The following is a 25,757-nucleotide window of genomic DNA, read 5'->3' on the forward strand; positions in this document are numbered from 1 at the left end:
AACTGGTCTTTAGAAAAGAGGTACGGACATTAAAATAGAGGGTGCAAGGAAACTAATCTGAATTGGCTTATTTCTCAGATACTTAGCCAAAATAACCATGTAAATTACAGTTTCTCTATCAGTTTTACATTTGTATTTGTCAGAGCAAAATGGTATTTATATACTAGATATACTTCATATAAATGTCTAGGGTACAAAAACAACATCAGAATGCTGTCCTTTAAGAAAATAATATAATTTCCTAATATATGCAAGTCTATAATGTTGCCAATAAGATGCAGTGAGAGGGATGCATCACATCTGCCATTCATCATATGATATCATGATAATATGTCTCCTCATTTTTAGGTGCTTTAAAAGCTTAGCATTTCCCAGTTACAGAGAGTTATGTTGCCCTCTGGATAAGAGATGGAGAAATACATGGCAATGCTGACTTTCAAAAGACAACTGTTATGCAATGTAATAAATACATGGTATGTTAGTCCCCACTTAGCTGTTCTGGTACATGTTAGGAACAGGCCTGGTTTACCTTATTCCCATTATTTTCATTCTCAGCCACTTAAATGAACATGAGACAGTCAGCTGAAAGGTGTTAAGTTATATTCATGGTTGCATTTCAGTCATTGATTTTATGATCTCCTTATTAAACACCATACTTAAAGTGTAACACCAGCAGGCATGGTCCTCTTCTGGATAGGGCATGACTTTAAAAAACCCCCAGCAGATTCTCTGAGGGCACATACTACAGGTATCCTTTAAAATCATGAGCAACTATGAATGCAAAAGGCAAGATAAGGTCACAAGTGTCTTCTCAACCTCCTGATATTGACATTTTCTTGGGCTAGGTCTGTATTTAATTTAGGATGCCAGGCAAATGAGCCCAGGAAAAGAACACAGCCAGTTCCTTTATCTGTTTTATGCATTCACACTGCTGATTTTGGCTACTGTAGACTGACCTAAGAGATGGGCATTACTCTGAAGTTGGCTCATGTTCAAACCTACCTGAAATTAAGTAAAACCCCTCATTTACAAAGTACAGATGACAAACACACTGGGTTTCAAGGCTCAAGCGTATGCTCAGAACATAAGGAGGAGACTTTAATGAATCGAAACTTCTTCAATGCACATTTTGACACATTTTAATTTCACACTAGGTCTTTTTGAGTGCTGTTTGTTGCATATTTGGCCACTTTAGAATCATATTCTGTTTGGGAAATAGATAAAATAATGCAACAGGAAAGGACCCAGAACTATGCCTTATGGTAGCAGTGAAGCACTTTTTTTATGCCCCTCTCTTTTCAGTCTCTGAAGTAATGCAGCGAATAGATTGTATGATGCATTATAAATTGCATGATACACAGTAGTAATCATCACCACTACCCAAAATGATATAGAACATAACAGGAAAATACTAGTGAGTATTCTGTGAAAGCTAACTTTGAAATTTTGTGTCAGTTTATTCTAGGAGTTTTGTCCTAAAATAAAATGACAAATAAAATATCATGTAGTCTACCTGTAATCAAAACAAACCACATTTCTGTTGTGTAATGGCTACAACTGAACAGCCAACGATCTGTTTTGTTGCCAGGCTTTGAGCAGTGTGCGTATGTTGGAAACTAAAAGCATGTTTGAAATAATTCACGGGCAGGTGTGAAAAAGGCAAAATTCTTAAACTGTTCTTTTCTCTCTTGGCTGCAGGCTAGCCCATGTGGCAATGTTCAGTGGGCGCTCTTTTCCCCTAAGAATTCTCCTTGTGCTCTTCAGGCTAAAGAAAAAATGTGGCTGTATGTCAGAGGAAAAATAATGCCCACTGAGAAGGGAGAAGGTGTTAGCTTCCCTTCCCCAGGCTCAATTCATTTTCAGTTTGGATTTGCTATGAGTTCTGTGGGATAGATTAGAGGGATTCCGGCTGTAGGGATTTCCCCTTCAAGACACCTTTCTGCGTGCTATAAAATGACCAAAAGATGGTGTAAGTTTGGAGTGAACATATGGTCTTTTCCACATATTGTCTCCAAATTTGTACAAAAAAGGACACATGTCTCAATTCCTAACAGCTTTTTCTTTTAGAGAGATATAAAAGTTGATAAAACCCAAGACTAGCAAGGGAGTCTAGTACTACTTTCTTAGTCAGTGAGTACTGACTTTTTTTTTTATATCTCTAAACGTTATTAACTTTCCCGACATCAAAGCAGACTCATGCCCTTAAAACAATATGAAGAAAAAAGGTATCTGGCTGCACTGGCCTCATGTTCCATTGTACTATCACATCACAAGCTGCTGTGCTGATAGAAGAAATCACATCTCCAAAAAAAAAAAAAAAAGAAGAAGAAGAGAAGAGAAATCTATATATAACAGTCTTTGAAAGTTCTGTAAATGCACGTTAGGCACTGACTGCATTTTGTTGGCACAATACACGATGCTCTGACAGCAGAGGCGCAAAGCCATGTGTCTTTAGCAAAGACAATAGAGAAGACAGAATTTAAAGTTGCCATTAGGGAGCACAAGTGAATAAGGAGTTGTGTTTCCAATGGGATCTCCCTTTGAATTTTTAAAGCACGATAATGTAACCAGACCACCAGCTATTCTCTTCAGCCATATTGAGCACAGGTAGAGCAGTCATTCCTAAAAATATGCCCACTGAAACATTAATCGCTTGCTTTTATCTTACATACTTACAAAAGGAAAAGAAAAAAAAACACCCCCAAAAAAGCAACAACCCCAAACATTAAAATAAACTATTGCCACTTAAAGAATTGCACCAAGATTAGAATGTAACTGAATCAAGAACAACGTAGTTCTGTGCTTGCACAGTAGTGCTCTAAAAGTGCAATTCTGCTCCCCCTCCCGTGTAATCCCTTGGAGCAAGGGGAGAACTGAGTCCCTTGTGCTTTCTGTCAGGCAGCCAGGGACAAGTGGGCTGAGGGTAGGTTTCCAACAGCCACCTTCAGACAGGCAAAGGCTTCTCCTTTTAACTTTCCATTCAACTGTCTGAGACCTACATATGTACATATTCCCTCCAAAGTAAGGCACAGATCATGAATGGAAGGAGATAATTATTTGCCTCCAAAAATTGCCTGTAAGGATAGGAAGTAGAGGACAGAAGAGTTAGAACAAGTGGGGCTTTTTTGTTGCTTCCTCCCCCAGCCCTGAAATATCTATCATAAATGTGGGACACAAGCCACACATTAATTAGATAGGCTCTTAGGTATTATGATTGTCTTGGTTATGTGTATACATAGTTAATAATATAGGGGCAATTAGGAGCCATATTATTACTAAGGCCACTGTGTTCCTGTAAATATAACCACAAGCATGATCACAAGGTTATGGCATATATCTCAAGTATTGTGTTTGCATATGTGCTATTTCAAAAATACCATGAGTTTTATTGCCAGGTATAATGTTTCACAAACACTGGACGAAAGCGCGCATGTAGGTGGTAGGACTTCAGTGGAATTGGCAGATTGCAGCCAATCTAATGGTGTAATGTGAGATGTGTTTGCTATTTAATGTGTTGTGAGAAATCTAAACACAGTTAAGATTTTCATTTTTATGACTTTCATTTTCTTTTTTTCCCCAATGTTCTTTCAGTAGCACAGGCACCGAATGCTGAACAAAACCCATAATGTGATGCTTAAAATAGTTACCGTTTTTCAGAGGTACTTTTTAGGAGGTGGTAGAGATTGAGATTGTTTTCTAAATTAAGAGTCCAAGATTTATGGGTGATTTGAGTGGTACCTGGAAAATCAAAGGACTGGGAAGGAAAGAAAGAAGCAATGGTGTTGTATTCCATGGCCGAAATAAATAGCTGTTGTTGTCAAATTCTTATTACCAAGATTGAATACTTTTGCTTACTTATTTGAGAAAATACTTAAACTTGTTCATCTTAGTGTTGAAATAGAGCTTGGAAAAAAACCCCTGGGTCAGGCTATCAACTTGACAACAAGCTTCTGATGAGGTAGCAACAGAAAAAAGTGTCATATCCCTCGACTACTGAGCTCAGATACCTCCACTAGCATGGAGTGGCATGGGACACTGGCTAAAACACAAGTCTTACAGCCTCAAGGGTAAAGGTGAAATAAATATGTGCTATCCACATGGTTAGAGTGCTATGAGATCCGAGGTAATATGGACGTGTGGTTCAGGCTGCCTTTAACTCAGATCTTCCTGTTTATTCAAATGCAAAGGAGTTGGCTGGCAGCTGGCTTCAGAGCTAGACCTGCTCCCAAAGTCAACCCAAAGCTGCTGTATTATTCTACAGAGGTTCCTATGGCACACTCAGAACTGTCTTGCTATGTACAGACAAACACCTACAGTTGTACAGGAGATGCTATAACTAACACTGTGTGTCCTCTCACTCGCTTCCCATGGCAAAAGCACATGCTTTGCTTGGTAGAGTTTCAGTGTTGTTTGTTGTTGCTTTTGACATATGTATATTGTTAAATATTAACATTAGAGAGGATGGGGTCAAAGAACAGTGGTTTGCAACTGGAGGCAACAAGGTCTTTTAAATTTCCAGAGTTCATTCCAGTGTGAGATCAACCCTGGAGAAAGTTACCCTCTCCATAGGGATGAGGTCTCCTCTTCACGTAGAGTGCTCCATTTTTCAGAGAAATGTAGTGAGCAACAAATCCCTTCCACATCTGTCCTGGGTTCAGCAGTAGCAGTAATTTTTTCTCCTTAGTAGCTGGTGCAGCACTGTGTTTTTTACTTCCAGCCTGGGAACAGCACTGATAACACCGATGTTTTTAGTTACTGCTTAAATGTTTAGTCTGACCAAGGACTTTCTGAGTCTCATGCGCTGCCAGGGAGAAGGGGAAGCCGGGAGGAAGCAGGGACAGGCCACCTGACCCAAACTAGCCAAAGAGGTATTCCGTACCACAGCACGTTATGCCCAGGATGTAAACTGAGAGTTACCCGGAAGGGCTAGATCACTGCTCGGTCAGGCTGGGTATTATGGGTTGGAGGGTGGTGAGCAGTTGTATTCTCTTCCCTTGTTATTTCCCTTATCATTATTATTATTGGTGGTAGCAGCAGTGGTTTGTGCTATACCTTAGTTGCTGGGCTGCTCTTATCTCAACCCGTGGGAGTTACATTCTTTTGATTCTCCTCCCCATCCCTTCAGGAGTGGGTGGAGAAAATGGGGGAAGTGAGAGAGCAACTGCATGGTTCTGATTTACGGCTGGGCTTAAACCACGACAACGTCCTTTACGTGTTCTGGACAAGGCAATGAAGTATGCCTCCACTGTCATATGAGGCAGTGAAGTGTAAGGTGGAATATAAGCAACAGCTCCCTGAATCTGATTTAAAATCTGTGGGGAAGCCAGTGAGAGCATCAGTGGATGGATCTGATGTGCTCACAGTAGGTGGACTTGTTGACGATACACTTTTTAAAAAAAGTCTCTGTACTTGGAGGCTCTTACATGCAGAAGACAACATAAAGGGTATTCTATATGTTCAGATTTTGTGCAAGAGTAACAAATGTACAAGTGTCTGAGAGGAGATCATCAGATAGAGATGACAGTGTGTATTCACTGCATAAACTACATCCTGGGAGTTTCAGCATCTGCAAGGGGTTCAATAGGAATGTCAGCCTGCAGCCTGAGTTTACCAGTTCCTTGATGTATACTCTGATGTACACAAGGAAGGTAGAGAAGGGACACCTGTAGATACAGGTGGCCAGCTGGTACTACAGAAGTATGACACCCTACCTAGTCCATCTTGTGGATCTGGGCTGGTTTCCACCTTTCTGGGAGGCAAGTGCAGTGGAGCACCCTGGGACCATATCATATCACAAAATCAGATCTGCATTTACATTTATTTCAAAAATGCATGCATTATATTTCCTTTCGAAATTACAGGTTTAGTAGTGTGGAATAGATGCCTCCAGGATGCTATTATTCCTTGGCCAAAGTTACTGCTAACTTACCATAATCACTCACCCAGCAGGCCCTCAGAGTTGCTACAAATGAATCACTTTCAGCATTATGCTTTTGTCCTTCTTCCCCATGTAATTATTCCTGAAAATAATCTTTTATCAAGTAAATAAACCCTGGTCAGGGCCACTCACATTCCATGTAAGTGAATATAACATTTTCGGAAACCGACTATTTCTTCACTTTTACATGCTTCAATTGTCAGCTTTCCTTCAAATTCACATTCCATGCCTGCTGCATTTTAACATAAAGACTTTATATTTAATAGATTATTATCTCTGTCTTGTTATTTGTTCAAAAGTTGTCAAAAATATTCCATAGCTGTTTCTCAAGCACAAAGGACCAAAGTGTATTTTTTAAAAATATTAAACTTCAGCCATTTTAAAACATACGTCCTATTTCATACTTATGTGTAGCTCTTTTTGTAGTGTTTTAAGTGCAAGCATCTAATTTTAACAAAGTTAATTTATTTCACTATACATCCATATATTTTAGAATTTAAGGATATAATATTTACTTTTCATTTTCTCAGTATCCAGAGGGAATAAAAAGGTTAGTCGTGTCTATAGTTGGATCCTAGTAAAAATCTCATGCTATCAAAAAGCCCCTGATATTTTCAGACTTTTCAGAGAACACTTCTTCTGAAGAGTTTAAGCTGACAATTAAACAGAGAATCCTGGAAACTAGCCCACAGCAAAGAATTCATCTGTAATACACAAAATAGTGCTACAAAACAGTTACGTGTGACCTACTTATTACTTATCCCTTTATTTGGGCATATAAGCTCAGTCATATTTCACTCCAAAAGTATAGAGTATAGTTTGTATTAAACATAGTTTCATGCCTACTTGGTGTACAGCAAATACCTTGCAGTGGTGCAATTTGACAACATTACAGCATGAACAGTCCTGAACAACGAGGACAAACAAGCTCCTAGCAAGTTCCTGTGAGTTTTAGAAATGCATTTTATGGCAGTAGAAGCAACAGCCTGTTTATTTTAGCTGATCCAAATAATGTATTAATGCTAATTAGGGAAGAGATATTTACTTACAATCTTGCAGTTACAGTTTACTAAGCAGTTCTATTTAGTGTGGAGTAAAGTTAACATTTTAGTACTCCTGATATGGGTACCAAATAGGCGTAAACAACTGCAGCAGCTGGAAAGAGGCAGACTTTCTTTGACTATTATGCAAGCTTCAGCTAAATACCTACAGTTGAGGCATTTATAAAACATCATGAAATTCTTCTATGGTAGGAAATAGAAGATAACATTAGTTTTTAAGAAGAAGTTGCAAGAAAGTTTAAACCAATTAAAAACAATCCAAACAGTCACTTTTTTATAGGTACAGGGACTGTGGAAGATGGAACAGAGAGTGGAAGACAAGAAATAGCCTCTTATGCGCACGCATATGCAAACCACAAACATGTTATTACAAATCCTAGCTGTTGAGCAACTTATATATTACCATTAGTGCCACAAGTATCTCTCAACACCTTTACTGAGCAGCCCACTGTGTTGGAACAAACAAGAAAAGAAGCTAGGTGCCAATTCATGTGGGGAAGTGGATTAAGCTGGAATGGGTACAGGAATTTTTGCTCTGTACTCTGTGTCCCACCTCTCTCAGTAGTTGATGTCCCCAGAGCAAGACCACACAGAAGTTCCACAATCCACAGCCAACATTTTAATCTGAACCATAACTGGAGATTTTATTAGAAAAGATCGTGCTCCACAGCTAGATACAAGCAGGCATTGTGAGGGTTAATACCCAAATTAGAATAGGTTTGGACCTCTGAAAGATAGTCATCTTTGCTCATCCCAAAATGATTTTCCCATTCGTCATGTTCCTAAGTAAACAGTAAAACCAAAACCGTGCTCCGTGCATACACAGCCAGAGAAAATTGCCTTGGAAAGTCTTGAGTAAGAAGCCTGATATCAGAAAAGATCAATAAATTATCCTTGGGTCCAAAAGGAAAGCTGTTGGTCCTGGTTTGCATTTGACAGGCCCAGAGACAAGATGGAAACTGCTTACTTTTCTTCTTGTACCTAAACTGGTAAAGTTTACTTTATATAACTTGTGAGAAATTTAATTACAGAGCAAACTTTTTTTATTCTAGCTCCATGCCTTTGCTAATCCTTTCATCTGCTGAGATTGTTGTTGGCTGGGTAAAATGACAGAAGAAGATACTCTCAGTGAATAGTAAGCTTGCCGCAAATGCACTTAAGTAGGGAAACAAATAGATTTGCTCACAAAGATCAGAAAGAAACTTTTGTGTCTAAAACTGTGGGTTATTCATTTCAAAAATAGCTTTTTTACTTTGACATATGTCTTCTAAAAGGAGTTAAACAATTAAAAATTAAATTAAATGCTTTATTGCAAGTTCATCTAGCAGTTTTAATTAGTTGTTTCCCCAAAAGCAGACACAGTTTTGTTTGAATTCTGGCACAGACCTCAAAAATCACTTATTTGACTAGCCCAGTTAAAATCTTACAGTCATTGCCAGTGAGAAGAAATCCAACAACCAGACTAAGAGTGCAAGGAAAGCCTATAACTAATCTCCAAAAGAGGATGAGGGCAAGTAATTATATACTCTCCCAGTGCTCTGTATTGCCACGAGAGGTATCAAACACAACACAAGAAATCAAAGAGCAGAAAGAGCCAGGAAAGTGAACAGCAGTACCTTGCTGAGGAAAGATGCCCCCATTCATCTCTGGCATACAAAACCAGCCAAAACTGAGCAGAGATGTGAATGGGGAAATTTGAAGGAAGACAGCAAATGCAAAATATATTGTGTTGTAAAACAAGTGACACTCATCCACTAGCAAATTGCCAACATGTCATTCCTAATTTGGTATCTAGTTTTACACTATATGTGCAGATAGATCAGGCCTCTTTCACTGATAAGTGTACAATTTAATACAAGAATAATACTGAATGCTAAAAGTGTGAACTTGCATTTCTATTTGTATTGCTCTAGTTCACCTGCCCAGCTGTGTTTGGGGAACTTTTTGATGAAATTATCATCTTCAAGTCATAACAGCTCAGTATTGCTCTAAGATGTCAAAAATCTTAGAATATGTCAAAAATCTTAGAATATGTCAAAAGCTTTGCTGTGCATCTCTTGAGGATTCATTTTCTGTGTCAAGCATTGACACAGAGTTAACTTCATTTCAGATTTCTACGCACATTCATACATCTTCTGTAGGACAAAATCAAACCTGCAGTGACCAATGGGATGTGTGTCACATGAAAGAATCATCTCTGAAATATGTAAAGGAAATGAAAAAGAAAGTAGTAAAACTACATAATGGAGGATGTTATTAAACGTCCATTAGATTTAGGAGTTTATTTTCATTATGTCTCTGATACTGGTTTAAAATGGGCCAACCCCAAATGTAGAGGCATATGCCTCCAAAAGAATTCTCTGTCTTTAGAGAATTCACTAACGGGAAAGCTTTAAGAGCCATTGAGTTAGACCTTGGATTTGGGATTGATGTATCTGCCCTTTGCATCTTTAAGATGCTGCACAAACTTTAATTGCTAAATAAAACAGTTCAGATCTCAGAGGAGAAGTATTATGTATTTGGCTAAAGGAAAAGGAATCTCATGAAGCAATCTAAATGCCTTCAGGTAATGCAAATACAATTGCCAGTGAGTTACATGGATGCAATTCAGAACAAATTTTGGCCCCATTTGATGCAATTAAGTATTAATTAGTTCATTTTCTCCCTAATATATTAGTAAAAGAAAAAGTAAGGGGAGCTGCACAATAATGTAGAACCTGCCCTTCTGCCCCAAAATGAATGAGTCTGTAGTTAGTCAAGCATAGTCTGTTCTGCTTCCGCTAAATAACATGATGCTAGAAAATATAGCAACCAGAATATTTCTAAACAAGCTGCCACAGAATACTGCAAAACACAGTGTTATGAATCTGAACACTTCATATATTCTGTTAAAATTGTCACTGAGGTAGGGAGCCCATAACTACCTTCAGAAAGAGTCCTGTAAAGAAGGATGGCAGTGATTTTTGATGGTTTCTCTGGTACCAGATAGTTTCAGGCTTCCCATATGAAGACTGGTGCTTGAAAAGAAGTTGACTGCAGAGCCACCTTGCTCAGGAGTTCCGTACATCAGCAAACAAGGTTGCGTGAGGAATGCTGTAGCACTGATGATGAAAGCAAATGTACCTAACAACTAAAGACTCCACTTTCAGCCAAGGAGCTATGCTGTTCCATGCTTATGGGAAAAGGATCAGAAATTTCATCTTTGTGAGGTCCATGTCATAAATCCGAGTGAGGTTCCCCACCTGTTATTGGGGATTATTTATCCCAATGTGAAAAATGTAACAGGGAACAAAAAGTCTCAACACTTTGAAAAGCCACAAGACTTCCTTTCTGTTTGCAGATGGGAGATAAAACCCTTCTTTAATCATAAAATCAGCTTCAGTGAAGCAAATAAACTTACTCAGATACTTAAAAGACAGGAAAAGTTTAAATTCTCTCCTAAACTCCTTATACCCAAACTTGTCTCCTTCCAGGGCAGTTGCAAGCATTTCTTCCGGCAGAGACCTTTTAATTCCTTATTGCTGTCAGTTTCTTTTTATTTAAGAAGAGAAGCTGTGACAAGGTGTGGGTGTGGGAGCCTTGTGACAGGAGGCAGTGCAGGCAAAGTGAGTGCTGAAGACATGAGAAACTACCTGCCACTGAGTCTGGAGCTGCCTCTCAGCCCTGTGGCCACCTGGCTACAGCAGGCAGCTGGGCATCCACATACCTTCCCTCTGGATGCTGAGCAGCAAGCACACTATGGCAGCCAAACCTCGCTTTCCCCCTCCCCCAGTATTGGTGAGGAATGTGCAGTATCTGTTTTAAAAATGCAATTTTACCTGTTGGGTTCTTTTTTAACCACTGGAGTTTCTTTAAAAGATAAAAAAGATTACAAATTACCACAGAGACCATTTAATGTTTGAAGTAAATTGTTACTCTGTTCTCATTATGATGGTTGGTTTTTTGGCCTGAAAAGCCCCAAAGCTGATGTGTAGCAAAAGAAAATGAGGCACAGTCTGCAGGAACAGGCAGAGCATGGCAGCACAATGAGAAGAAGCATGCAAGGGCAGGATTTTCTTTTTAGGCATGCATCTGGAACCTCATGTATCCTAAGGTTGTCTGATTGGTTGGTTGGTGTGTTGGTTTGCTTGTTTATCTACTGAATGTATGTTAGTCAAGAGAAAAACCACAGTGATGTTCCCAAAGCTGCCCCTCTGGGTTCTGCAGGAATCCATCCTGGCAAACAGATCTGCAGACTTGGAGGAGGTTCAAGTGTTTTCCAGTATATCAACAAATATGACAAGAAATCCCACTATATTCTGAGTGATGCCATAATAATAAGTGAGGAAGAAAGTAGTACATTAGGTAATCCCCATAGAAGGCTAACTCTTTGATCTCCAGCATTAACATGCATGCCTTTACACTTTGTACATTGTAAGCATTTGATTTCTTTACCAAAAAAATACAGCTACGAACTCCACTTGAATGTTCCAGAAGTAAAATTCTCTTTGATCCAGCTATACGCCTTTTAAGCACTAAGGGAGAAAACTGAGGCCTCAGATGACCATGATGAGTAAATGAACGAGTTATCAGGCAAATGCCAAGAACTAATAATATCTATTTAGCTTAGCTGCTTCTAAATATTAAGTCCATTACGGTCCAGCTTTCTCTACCAGAGTCAGTGCGTTATCATAATTTTAATACCTTGTCTCCATACACGTTGGCAAGGCTGACACCAGGGCTTGTGTAGGTAGGGACTGTTTAGAACACTTTCATTGCCCCATTTGTGTCTGTGATGGGAGCTAAACCTAATTTTACAAATAACTTTTGCATCATTTTGTGTGGATAAAATTCATTCTCTCTTGTGTCCTTGACCCGCCCCCCCCGGCCTAGATTTCTTTTGATTTTGTTCTGTGCAGGAAGCATTCACATACTTGAGCAAATGGGAAATAATGAGCTATGACCTCTCGCGATACTGCTTGTCTGGTTACATCAGTGAACTTTCAGCAGGGGAGCCATTTCAGTGGGTGTCGGGGTAAAGGAAATGACTCACTAGGCTGGCTTATAGCTGCTTGTAACTACAGAGACTGTTAAGTAAATCCTAAATAAATGGCAATAAATAATAATTAAAAAAATCATGTTTCAGTGCTAGCACTAAAATCCAGTACCTGTATTATTAAAATTAAATGGATGTAAATAATCAAAAGTCTCTGAGCAACATTTTTTTAAATAAAAGAACTGTAATTTTTTATAATCATGAGAAAGAGGAATAAACAAAGAGAGAGAAAAAGCCAAAAGGAAGACATTTTCCAGGCTGTAGTGCCAGAATCATTCTTTCACAGGCTTTACATCACAGAGAGCTCAGATTCAGAAGATGTTGAAAATGTGTGTCTCCAGAATACACCCATCACCTTTCAAGATTTCAAGCAGGGTTTATTCATGGTTGGAAGCTGCAGTAGTAAAAGGAAGCAGTGAGAATCAGGACACATTCCTGGGACATTATAATGCATATTATGCATTGTCTCAGCTTGACTGTGAACACAGCACTTGAAAATGAACATCAGCTAATTAGTTGCATACCATAGAGGAGGCTTGAACCTATTTCATTTACTGCACAAATGATTTCAGACTATTTTCCTCAATTCAGAAGAGGCACAGCCCTCCACCCCTTTCTTGGATGTGGAATTTTACATGTGACATGGCGATGCAATCTGGAACAAAACAGAAACCCTGGAAAGCCACAGACACAAAAATAGCAATAAGAAAATTTTAGCTTCCTTTTTGCTCAAGCAAGTGTCTGAGAAACTGAAATCTGGTTCCTGTTAAAGGAGTTTGCATCTATATCACAAATGGCACCGCAATGTAGATATACCCTGGGCAGCCGTAAAAAAAAAAAGACAGCTCACTCTGGTACCACATACTATTTAATTATAACAGCATGCAGTTTAGCTTCCTATCCTATCCTATATATGGATACCCCACACTGAATTCTGTGCTGCCATGGGTCTTCAGGCTCATCTCTAAGCAAGCTCACCTAAAACCCATTCATTACTTTTACACTCTAATCAATGCTGCCATAGACGTACTCTAAGCTTATGGTTTTCTAGGCTAAACTCCTGTCAACCCCATTCAAATGATGCCACCACTTTTGAAATATAAGTACTCCAGTTTCCCCTCTGACAGACCACAAACAAGATAGTGAAAAATTGAAGTCCAAGACATTTAGGTCAACAGCAGTCTTCTGATAGCTCTGTACAATAGCTCTCGTAAGAGGCAGCTGGCTACTGGGAAACTCTGTGAGCACCATAGTATAAATATAATGAAATGACAAGGTTCTGACGTCTCTCATCCTTGTCACTAATTGCATACTTTCACAGCTCTCTGTGAGCCCTAAAACTCTGTAAACACCAGAAATGTGAAAGTTTTAGAAGATGACTAACAGCCTGAGAAAAGTTGGAGTTGGGAAGGCATAAAATGGAAATGTGTGACTGCAAATGAGACCTTTTTTAGTTATTCCTACTGCTACTGTATGACTTAAGTAAATTGTGCAGCAAATAATGCTCAGTGGACATGAGCTAACTAGTTGTTCATAAGGCCAAGCTGTAAGCTTCCATAGTCAGTGGTGTTGACCCTCCGTCACCACCTGAACCAGGTAACTCACACCTGCTAAAGAAATGAAAATGTCTCTCTACATCCTAGGGTGTGAGGTGTGTGCCAGGGGTGTTCACTTCTCAAGTAAGCCTCCTGTTCTCAAGTGCACACACAGAGCTTTGGAATAAACGTTGCTGAACATCACACTAATTGTATCCAGTGACCCATCATTTGATTCCAGTGATGATTGCAGAAGTTCAGCAAGTGATAGAGCTAACAACAGCAGGTGAACATGGCTGGTATGTGATGGTATATGTCATGCTGGTACTTTAAGCACCTAACAGCATTTTTCAAGTAAACTGAGTAGGGAATTCTGACTTTGCACTTGAACTTTCTTTTTCTTTTTTCCCCTGTTTCATTCATTGGTTAACAATACAAGAATTAAAATAATAAAAATAAATGTTGCTGAAATATGGCTGCATGGAGCAAACAAGAGCACCACATTTATGTTACTGACATCAGCTAGGAAGGGGTTGATCTAAGTCATAGATGTTATTGGCAACTGTGACAGTATAGCTAGGGAAGAAGGTCTCTGAAGAAAGGGAAATTTCTTCTTTGCTGAAGTGAGTTCCCACCCAATACGCGCATAAACTCATTGGACAATGATGTGGGTTCTGCCTCAAAAGCAGCTTTCTATCAAATCGGGATGGTTTTTCCTCACAAGTGTTCAAACCATAAATAAAATGTAAGCTCTTTATATCTCTTTTGTAATTCATGTACTGGGAGGAAAAGCTAAATATGCTTACATTTAATGAATTAGTGTACGACTCCTAAAACTAAGGTACAGTCTGACATCAGAGCTATGTGACTACTTTTCTTCTCAGGAATGACAGTGGTTGGTAGTTGTCAGTCTGACTTTTTTTTGTAGTTATCTCTAAAATAAAATCTTTCAAAGCTAGAAAATGACATCTGAATTTCTTGTCCTTCGATTTTTCTCCCCTTGCTAATGCTCTCAATTTTGTTGTCATGAGAACATACACACTAAATCCCCTAAAGTGAACCTTCACAGTAGATTGGTACAGTAGATTGGATGTTTCTTACTCTTTATCATTTGATCTCTGAAACAGTTTGTTAAGTTTTCCTCCAAAGGAATGTTTTTATTGATTGCTTCTATGGCTGTGAAGCATATTTTCTGTATTAACAGAAATGTTTGCATTTCATCTTTGTAAGTTCAGAGGTAGAACTCTAGTAACACGATACTATTTTTGTTTCCAACTAACGTCTATATTAAGGATCTCCTAACCTTTAAGGCAAGCATTTTTAAATCAGTTATGTTGAGGTTTTTTAAGAGGGAGGGAAGGGAAGAATTGAGAATCTGAGATAAATTCTATTTATTCTTTCACAGTCATTCACACATCCACAAGTGGTCAGCTTGGAAAAGTCCAGACAGAATGAACTGAGTAATGTAATTGAGGAGTCTGAATCAGAAAAATAAATTAAAGAGGAACACAGAATAAGAATAATAATAACTTTTAACCATGATTTAGCTGTAGTAGTGGGGTTGTAGTAGACATAAGAAAAGACTCAGAAATACATAACAGAGCTCAAAAAAGTGATAGAAATAGGACACCAACAATATTATCTGTTACATACTGATTGAACTGGAAAGTAAAATATTGAGTATATTATTTTGTATGGTTTATGTTGGATAGGAAGTTAGAAAAGGTCTCAAGAAGAATTTTTCCCATATTAAGAAGACTCAGGGACTTCAGAGTTTTGTGCTTTCCTGTGATATTCTAATTACTAAAGATTAGCAGGACTGATATGCATTAAGGAAAAACCAAATAGGTTTCCTGGGAGGATTGGACTCATGTTCTATCTGTTTGAAAAAACCTTACCACAGAAAAGCAGTTCACATTAATCAGCTGTGATCATTGCATCTACTGAAATCACGTGAAGCAGAGCAACCTTACTTTGGAGTTGGACATGCATAAATATCAACATAATGTGGCTTTATATGAGAAGACAAAGGAAAAGTGAAGAAAAACAACACCACTTCTGCAACACTTCTTTGTTATTTATACAAGCAACTTAAATGATATCAATTATTTTTGGAGTCAGAGACAAAAATAATATTATTGTTAAGGTTGGGCTGGATAGGAGCAAGTGGAAGCTCATAGAAGTGGAAGCAGTAATCGGAAGACTATGGGATCCTTCCACCACTAACTGGAGCAATACATTCTGCTCTACATCTCCTGAATCTAAAGCAAGGTCTTCTCCATGAATGACTGATAGATTTTTCTCTTTTATATTTAGAGTACAGAGAATACAACTGCAAAGCACAAAGGGATACATACTGTGGAGGTCTGGGGGGGATTTTACATAACTGTATCGGGTGCTTGTATGATTTCAAAAGCTACATTTAGACTCATCTTAGAGAAACGCTGATCTTCCAAGGTTGAACATGATAAAGGAAAAGGTATCAGTGATGAGACCTCTAGCAGAGAGTGGTGAATTTGACCACTTCCTACATTGAGCAGGGGTGTTCAGTGCGCTTTGGTTTATGAAGGTGCAGCTGTATTCTTCCTCCATGTTACATTTTATTTTCTCAGAACCATTTTGTTACATAGATGATACAGATTTTGGTCAGTGGTAGCCATTTCTCAAGTGTTATTAAAGCAATATTCATCATTATGTGTATTCTGCATGTGAATGGATGGAAAGATTGCTCCAGACTGGTGTTAGTCTAAGTGGAGCACAGCCCTAAGTATAGGAGAAGTCTGTGGTATCCTTACTGGATAGAGAGAAGTGTTTACTTCAGGCTTAGTCCTTGATTTCACACTATTTTATAGTATAAAATTTTATAGCATGTATATCTGACCCACACAAAGTCAGAAAAAACCCAAACCCCAACCCCAGAAGAAAGCAGAACTAGGACAAGGATCTTTAAACCTATTTTTTGCCACCAAGCAAAATTTGAAAAAAATGCAGACATGAAAGGCATTTTAGCCCCTTCCAAGTACTGTTGCCTTCACATTAATTCCAAAATTATAAAAACTTCTTCTGTAGTAAGAAGGCAGCTCCCCAGTGTTTTAAAGACATGAAGACATTAGAAACATTTGCAGCCACTTCATTGATTTTTAAAAGAAATCTAAACAATGCAATTCTGTCAGCTAATTAAAAGGGGTCTTTAAAGTTGCATTGAATTTCTTCGGGAGGATCATTACTTTCCTTGCAGCAAATTTTGGTACTTTGTTTTAAGGTTTCAGATTAAGGGGAAAAAAGTGGAGGGGAGACAATAAAGCTACACAGCAACACCTGCATACAGAGGAGCATGGACTGTTTGGTACAGCCAGTTAAAGCAGGAACCATCAATTGGGCAAGGATTTGAATGCTTTCTGGTGAAAAAGTCTTAGAGACTAGCGTTTCCAGAAAGAATAATATCATAAACTGTACAAATAAAGGAAGTGATATTTATCTTTCTTCTTATGTCATATATTAAAAAGAAATAGTTATGAAAGATAAAATTTACAGTTCCTCTTACTGGCTCAACAGGGAACAGCTTCTGACCCTGTCATTGTGCAGTACTTGTTAGTATTATTTCTTACTGGTATTCCCTAGGCACAAATCTGATTAAAAAGACTTTTGAAAGGTCACTGGGCCGAATGTCTATTCTCCATCCTAAGACATGAATTACAAAAAAATAAAGCCATGAAGAGGATGACTGAACCACTGACGAAGCAGAGGAGCAGGACTTTGCAGACCTGAACTCAAGACCCTGTTCTGCTGTTGCAAGACAGGCAGATGGAGATAAATGACTTCAGTATGTCTTCAACATCCCTAAGTATATCAGCATAGTTTTTTTCAATCCCATTTGATATTCCTCTGCTTTCTCAAGTGTCTAGACATCTCTGAAAACCTGTTACTTAGTCTCCTGGAGGGATAGTGATACTACCTCATTTAGGTGTTGAGACTCCTGAACAGTTTTTTCAGGGGCTGTAGAGTACAAACAAGTCAGCATGGCTGAGTTAACAGCCTAACCTTTTTTTATAGCCCATACTAGGATCCAAGGCAAAAAAACTGAAGCTTAACTTAGATAATTAAAGCTGGACAGTATGAATTACATTCAGTTTTCAAAATGTAGCTAATAAACTCACTTTTTCAGAGAGGCCTGGGGCAGATTAGCACATTAAAAGGTATGAAACTTGTATATTATGGTAATGGAAGCCATGAAAATAGACAAAGATAAATAACCACATTTGAAGAGTGCACTCTGTGAATCTCCTAAACATAAAGACAATTAACTTATTACAATATTTAAAAAAATGTATTAGAAAGTTAACCTTGTCAGATAGCAGCAAAAAAAACCTTGATATTTTAGCTTGTTGAGATGAGATCCCTGGGTTGGAACTGAATTAATTAATGCAGTAACAATCAGAAGAATCAAATTTCTGTTACTCCTAAGCACTGGGAGCTGACTGAATAAACCCATTCGTAGTTGCCCCGTTTCCTCATGCTCCCTCTTTTTTTTTGCACAGAGCCATTCAGGAGTCTCTATCCTGCACTTGTGGGTTAAAGTCTATTGTGGTACGTGTAGAGACTGGGAGGAGATTTGTGTCCACACCTCTGCCAAAGCTCATCCACCAACCAGGTAATCTTCCTGCTGGTAGTGGACAGTTAACTATAATTGTTTGTTGTTTTTTTTTTCCTTAAGTATATAAACCAGAGACATCTAAAATGAGACAAAGGGAATGTCTCAGATGAAATCAAATTGGACCTTTTCAAAATGGGGAGCATTCCAGTGGTTTTAATTACAAGCCTAGGAACAAGAGTTAAATATGCTTGAAGATACCTGCTCTTTCAGCTGAGCCTGGTGAGCTGGTAGGAAACTTTTAGAAGTCTGCCTGCTTTATAGCACGCAGGTTTTATAGCCTCTCACTCCATTAAAAAAAATAAATAAATTGGAAGCCTCAAGGCAGCCACATATTTAGAAGCAATGAAAACCCAACCTGTCTACCTCTGAAGCATTTAAAGGCAAATATGTTTGGGCTTACAACCGAGAAATGAAAGCATAGCAGAATGAATTAAAACATTGTGACTTTGCTGTAATCTATGTTGCTGCTTATGGCAAGAGTCCGAAGATCAAAAATTCATTCTGTGTGTCTTAATATTTAATAGAAATGAAGAATCTCTGTGCTAACAAAATTAACATTGTGAACAAACATATCTCATTACAATGTCAAACTACATAAAACCACAATGGACTATTCCAGGAGAGTCAAAACCAATTAGTTGTATCAGAAAATCTACCAGACTACAAAACAGAGAGGCCTGTGAACTTCTGCAACTGGTTCAGAGATTAAAGAAACTGCAACACAGCATGGGGACGAGGGATAAAGTGAGTGGGTTTAGAAAAACTACAAGAGAGATGAGAAGTTCATGCCCAATTTTAAAACTCACCAAGGTTTAGGATACTTTCAGTTTAGAACTGACTTTCTAAGCAATTTTAGACCTCTTCTCTTTCTAGAAATAAAATCATGCTCCCATAACTTATATAACATGCAACTCAATTAAAAAAGATTCTGTACAATATTTTAAAGACATTAAAGGAAGCATTTCCTAGCATAAATTCTGGCTCACTATCATACTCATTTAGTGTTCTGCAATTCTAAGAATATTCATAAGCCTGTTTATTGAGGAAAGATGAACATTGTGGGGCAATGTAGCTTACCATGTAAGACAACCAATTATCAGGACTTCTTTGGATTCTCTTTGTTAACTTTTTTGAGCTAAGCATCTCATCTAATTAACATATGGAATCTGCTCTACTGCTTCACAAAAAAATATGGTTTCTTGTGTCTTCTATTTGTCATCTTCTCCCTTGTCCAGTTTGTGATCATATGAAACCTTCACATCAAAGAACAAACTTTGCGGAAGTTTGGGTTTCAATTTCTTCCTCTGTCTTCTACTGACTGTATATGACCCAGGGAGTCTAATACACATTGGAAATATTGAAGAATTAAAAGACTTTTTCATACCAATTAAAATTTGAAGGAAATTTAAAAAGTTTTCCAAGGCAGCCATTTCCCACAAGACTTGCATTCCAGATGATGCATTTTCTAAAGCTTAGTGGGGAAATGAAACTTGAAAAAAAAAATTGAGGAGGCAAATACCATGCTGTTTGGGATTGTAACATAAAGAGGCATTCACTCAGATATGGTACGCCAAACATAATTGAAAGTTACCTAGTGGTCTGTGGAGAAAAGATTTGCAAAGATGGCTAATTAACAGAAAATAAGAATATGTATTTAGTGGGATTTACTAAAAGAGATTGTGTCCAATATCCAATGGAGTCAAGGAGAGTTAGACATCAAGCCTAGTTTTATTAAGCTCATCAGAGATCTCTTCCCACAGACAGAACCTCATTTGCTAGGTTTTATCAAAACATACATCACCCTACATTTTGTGAAAGAAAATCCTTGGGGTTCACAGGGTGAATGCTGCTTTGATAGTTTGTAGGATTATGAACACCTGTTAACTGGCATTGTCTCTATTTTCAGCAATGGATTTTGATAAAATCCATACTCTGCATTAGCTGCAAATTTACGCAAAGAGATATAGAAGAAAACCAGAGATGTCACATTAAAACTCTTCTGAGCACATATCTAATTTGGGTAACTTTCAAAAAAATGTATCTGAAAAAAATGTCAATGTTATTTAGCTTAAGATGGGAAAGCTGAACAGAAATTTAAATGACAGGGGTCTTTTTACAAAGAGATAGTGCCATTTTTTAGCAGAGACATTTCTCTTCACAAGTTTTTCAAATTATATGTTCTTGTGAAGGATGTTAAATGTCTGGGTTGTAAATTTCAAATTGTCACTGCATGATGAACTCCAAGATGAGAAAGGAAAGAATTACTTGTTTTTAATTCAAGCTGAACATAAGCTATTGAAAATTCATATTTCATTTGTGGATTTTGCTTAACATTCACAGGAGCTGGAAATACTACTTCAAGGCTCGCTAGCAGAAATAAGCCAGAAAAAAAAATCTGTTATGCTGCTAGTATTTCATCATTTTGAAGCAAAACTTAGAGCTCGATGAAACTGAGAATTTCCACTTTTTAAGAAATTTTCAATAAACAATTCTTTACATCTGCCTGGAGGTAAAAAAATATAATTCTTTGCTGATATACTCCAACTATTTAATTCAGTTTGACTGGTGCATGAGGCATAGCATCAAAGCAAATTAAAGTCTAATCCAAGAAGTTATAAACATTCTGATATGATTCCATCGAAAACTTTAAAAATGAAAATTCATCAGAAACATCTGATTTCCTATGCAAAGTTTCATTCTGAGGGAACATTTGTTTTCAAGAGAAACACTCTTGGCCAGCTCTAGAAAGGATGCCATGCAGCCACGCTGACAAAAGGTTCTACCTCAAATGTTATGTCTGTAAAGTATATGAAAAGTGTGAAATACCAGAATCTTAAGGATTTGTTCCAAAGTCGGAGTATCACTTGATTTTTGTGATACAGTAGGTTGCAGACATTTGGCAGGGAAAGGAAAAGGACACATTTTTCCCTAAGGATCATCACGACATACTTAACAAAAGTGCGTGTCAGGGACCTGCACCAACAGGATTAGGCTTGAAATTATTTAATAGTTCAGAGAACCTCTGCACTGTTATGTCAACTTGTATGGTTTTGAGAAGACACAATCTTTCTGCACCTCAAGCTACCCACAGCTGTTCCTTCTAGGGCTCATTTAGCTTTTCTAAAGGACTCTGAATCTCCTGAAAAAAAAAGATGCAGGCTATTGTATGGTGTCCAGATCAGTCTTGGCTCAAGAGCTGTTTGTCTTGGAAACAGAGAAGTGTCCGGGCATGTTACTGCAAAAACCCCATTTTTTGCAAGAGATTCAAAACAATGTACTGCATTAACATGGAGAAAGCAGCTAGTTTAGTCCCTTGGTTGTCTTGATAAAAGGAGTTATAACTATTTTGCCATAACAGGGGCAGATATAATAGAGGAAATAATATTTACCATCAGCACAAGAAATAAATCCCAATTTACCACCATAGGAGAGAGTAATGGGGAGACTATTGACGGATTAACTGGTGCCTCTTTTCCCTGACTCTTCCATAGAGACAACACATGCTGATGTGGGTTTATATATTTTTAAGCAGAACTGTTATGGATCTTTTATGGAAAGAAATGTTGTGTACTCTAATTTAAAAGGGATTTAAGGAAACCAAGTAAAAGTGGGGAACTGGGCTGGGGAAGGAGGAGAAATGAACTTGAACAAGAACCTCCCTGTACATCAGATTCTGAAAAGCATAGAAAGTAGTTTTGTGCAGACATGAATTACAAGCATGTTTTATTTATAGATGTGTTCCCCATGTGTTCACCTGTGGAATTCATTCCAGTGTATCAGGAAAAAAATATCATAGTGGCCTCATAGCCACCATTTGCTGCATACTCCTGGCAGTTCCCAAAATGTCTCGGAAGAGAGCACATTCCAGCTGTCTCCTGCACTCATCCTCTGCCTGAGATGCAAGCTTAACAATGCAAAGAGAGCAAAGCTACTCCCCTAACAAAGGCAGCATTAAATACTGGCAAGGAAATAAGAAACAAAATATTCCCTTCAAACATAGGGAATGCACATAAATTCACATTTTTTTCTTCTGCGGGTTTTCTTGGTAAGGGTTTATGTATCTCAGAGATTAAAAATGTAACACATACTTGCTTCAGTTGCTATGGTAATTCTGTTTTTTTCTTTATTATTATTATTATTATTATTATTATTATTATTATTATTATTTAACTGAAGAGCACTGTAAACAGCTATATAAATGTCCAGAACACAAAACACAGCTTTGCCCCAGGCATCTTCTGTTTACAAACCCCTCTTTTCTAGCAAAACTTTATTATTGTTGTTTTTAATGAATATGCACACTCTATGCATTGAAGCAAAACTGAAGCAGAGAGGTACAGGAAATTGAATCCCCACTAATGAACAGTATGGTATTTGAGATTGTTTCAGAACCCAAATGTCACAGATGTTCAGGTGGAAGTCATTTGTCATCTCACAAATTCAGAAAAGGAGGGCTATGAACAGTACTTTCAGAGTAATCATCTTTGCAGTATCACCACTACTAGTGGAAAGGGACTCCTGTGGTAGATGTTCTGGTGAAAGAGCTAAGGCAATGGCTTGAAATGAGCATTTGCTGCACTGCCTGTCCATGGAAATATTGCCAGGCATCAGAAAATTTTGCAACTTAGAAGCAGCAAAAATCTTAAACATGCTTACAGTTAATTCACTCATATTGCCTAATTTAATAGGACACTGAAAGTACCTGCCTGCTTTGACAGGCATTGGCCCTAGGCAAGCATCATTAATAGAGAAAGAAATGCTTTTCTGAAGTATTGGAGATATGCAATTAAAAAAACAAAACAAAACCCAAAAGAAAAAGGCATTTAGAGTTAGACAGAACATGGGGAAAAAGCATCTCCCCAGAACAGGTTTTGATAGCAGAAGGTATTCAAGAACAATTACAGAAATGCAGAAGCCTCACTGAAGGTCTAGTCAGCTCCCTGTCCAGTGTTCTACCAAAGTGTGAAAGTACTTGCACTGTGTGCCTGAGTGCACACAGCCCTTTTCAGCGTGCAGGGAGCGGGAACATATAAACAGCAATCCATCACAGTGTGGGTGGAGCAATGCTCGGGAGAGCAATTTTTGCATGCACAAAGATGCAGAATACTAAAACCACAGGTTATGGAAGAAGAGCTGATTAAAATGAATGGTTGAGAAAATACAAGGAGAAAGGTAAAATGTGAGAGAGAAAACACCAGACAAAAGGGAAAATAAAAGTAAAGAGGCAATAAAGAGATATAACATTTTTTTTACAGGACATGCGTCATGGTTAGAAGGATATTGCACCTTTCTGCTCTTTTCTGATGAGTGTTGTCCCAGGCCTTGTGCATCTGTCTTTTCTGGAAAAGCTTCAAATAAATTTGCTTTTCTGAGAACAGTCCCTAGACTGCAGTACTTTGACTGTGTTCTGAGTATCTCCTATGCAGCCTGGTTCCCTCCCTTCCATCCCCCACAGTTCTGCACCAAATGGGATAAATAACAGTCTTAGCAAAAAAGTTACATTTAACAGAAGGAATGATTCCCTTAGGAAAATGTTTAAAAAGATATTTGTAAGTATGTTTATGTGCCTATCTAGAAGTGTTTATGTGCTTATCTGAAGCATACCCTTTCCTGACAGAATAGGTAGGTCCATTTTATCCAGCCACCTTGTGGATCCTCCAAAAACTATCCCATGTTTCCCCTCAGAAAGTCAAATTGCCAGTTTATTCTGCTGCTATCTTGAATTTTCCCACCAAAGAAGCTTTTGAGGCTGAGCAGAACTGAAATTAAAATTGACCAGCCTGTGTGACCAGAATTGTTTCTGAAGCCAAAGGGTTTAGGAAGTGGCTAAAATGTTGCTTAGGTTTTTCATTCCTCTTTTTTCACTCTCACCCTATACTAAACATATAAATCTGTACTACAAATAACCTATAAGCACGATTCCATACAACATAGGTGCATCAATTCAGATTAGCTACATAGAGTGTGTTTTTTGAGTGAAAGCAACAGTGCAGATATTTGCAGAGCAGTTAATAGATATAAACAAAAGACAGTTTACTTTCTCCTTCCTCTTGAATTTGGCACATGGCTTCTCCATCTCTCAATCTTTATCAAACTGTAAAAGAATTAAAACACCAAGTTTTATTGCTTCCTCAAGTGTTAGCTACTCAGTTGCTAAGGAAATGCAACTACAGAGCTCCACTGTACCAAGGTTCATACTGCCTGATAGGAGCAATACAGAAAACCAATGTGCTGAACAACAGAAATACAGTCCCCGGCAAATAAAAAGGAAAAAAGTTACTATTCTGTGTAAAAGAGAATCTCAAGACATGGCTCTAAATATTGTTCCGGACCCTTCTGAGCGGTACTGCTGTCTCTATTTATTACTCACTGTCTGTATTCCAGTTAGCTCCTGCCCTTGGCATCTCTTCTTCATCTCTGCTCAGGACCACTTTGGAAGATCTGCACTGATTTTGCGAAGGTTCAAAGAACTGACCCAGCTGCAGTCAGAACCTGCACGCTCTGGTCCCATCTTCCTGTGATTACAGCTTGATTGATTGCAAGCTGTACCCTTAAGCATCAGCCTCTGGTTTTATCCTTGAGATCTTGCCTCTCAGCCTGACTTCACTCATACCAAAAACTATAGTTAGAATTCTCCCTAGCTCAGTGTGATTTTACCACTGACCAGCCCTGTGGAAAGGGAAGCATGCAGAGTGGATTCTACTTGCAACTTCTTGCCAAGTTCTAAATATGAACACCCGTTTGTTTTTGAAAATTAAATTTACTGTACTTCTGATTTGTGTCAAATATCAGTCAATGTTCAGGCCAAGAATACTGCTGCTTGAAAGGCAGCAGTCTCAGCAAGGATGACTTTTTAGAGGCAGAATGAAGGATGAATTTGGAGGACTTGCAGCTGTGTGCTCCAAACTTGAATTTAGTATAATTAGGTTTTATTATTTGATAAGCATTGACAATGTGGTCAGCTAAGTGGAAGACACAAATACACTGAAGTTAATGAGGTCTCAAAGAAATGGAATACAGGAAGCCCACGCTTGCTCATGCCCCTACAGAAAAAATGATCCAGACTTGTAGGTGTGTGCACATATGCTTATAGAAGGGATGCGGATGGCTTTTTATTAATGTTTATTGCTTTGGGTGTCTCAAAAGCAGCCAGATTTCAGGAGAGATTTGAATCTGTGTTGTTAGCCAGTATCCCAAGAGCTAGTGCTGCCACTGGCAAGGGCAGGCAAGCTCAAGAACAACTCTTATCTTCAGTGTATTTATTGGTGGTTGAGATTAAATGAAAAGAACTTAATATGTACCTAAGTCTGTTCTTTAACAGGGAATTGGGCAAAAAAGCAAGTATGGACACCTGTATAAATCTTACTAGTCCTTCACTGAAAGTATATCATTTGACATCTTTTGCACTATTTTTTATAGATTTTATGTTATTTATTTAGTGCTAAGAACCCCTTCCTGATAATCATGGACATTTGTCCATGGACAAGAATTCACTTATAAACTATTTGAAAAAAGAATTTGGAAATACACCAGT

General features: G+C 38.1%; 2 protein-coding genes across 2 annotated transcripts in view; both read right to left on the reverse strand.

The window, feature by feature from the left end:
* The window catches only part of LDB2 (LIM domain binding 2), a 387,404-nt gene that overhangs the window by 241,502 nt on the left and 120,145 nt on the right, over window positions 1-25,757 (reverse strand). The window lies entirely within an intron of this gene.
* Window positions 15,014-25,757, reverse strand: part of QDPR (quinoid dihydropteridine reductase) — a 169,890-nt gene continuing 159,146 nt past the window's right edge. Inside the window, exon 8 of the transcript XR_009729474.1 lies at window positions 15,014-15,025. The gene's annotated coding sequence lies outside the window, so the exon portion shown is untranslated. The remainder of the gene's footprint in view (window positions 15,026-25,757) is intronic.

Source organism: Neopsephotus bourkii, unplaced genomic scaffold, assembly GCF_033783945.1.
Source record: "Neopsephotus bourkii isolate Nb327-2 ecotype Australia unplaced genomic scaffold, CSIRO-AGI_Nbou_v1 NB_1780, whole genome shotgun sequence".
Lineage (NCBI taxonomy): Eukaryota > Metazoa > Chordata > Aves > Psittaciformes > Psittacidae > Neopsephotus > Neopsephotus bourkii.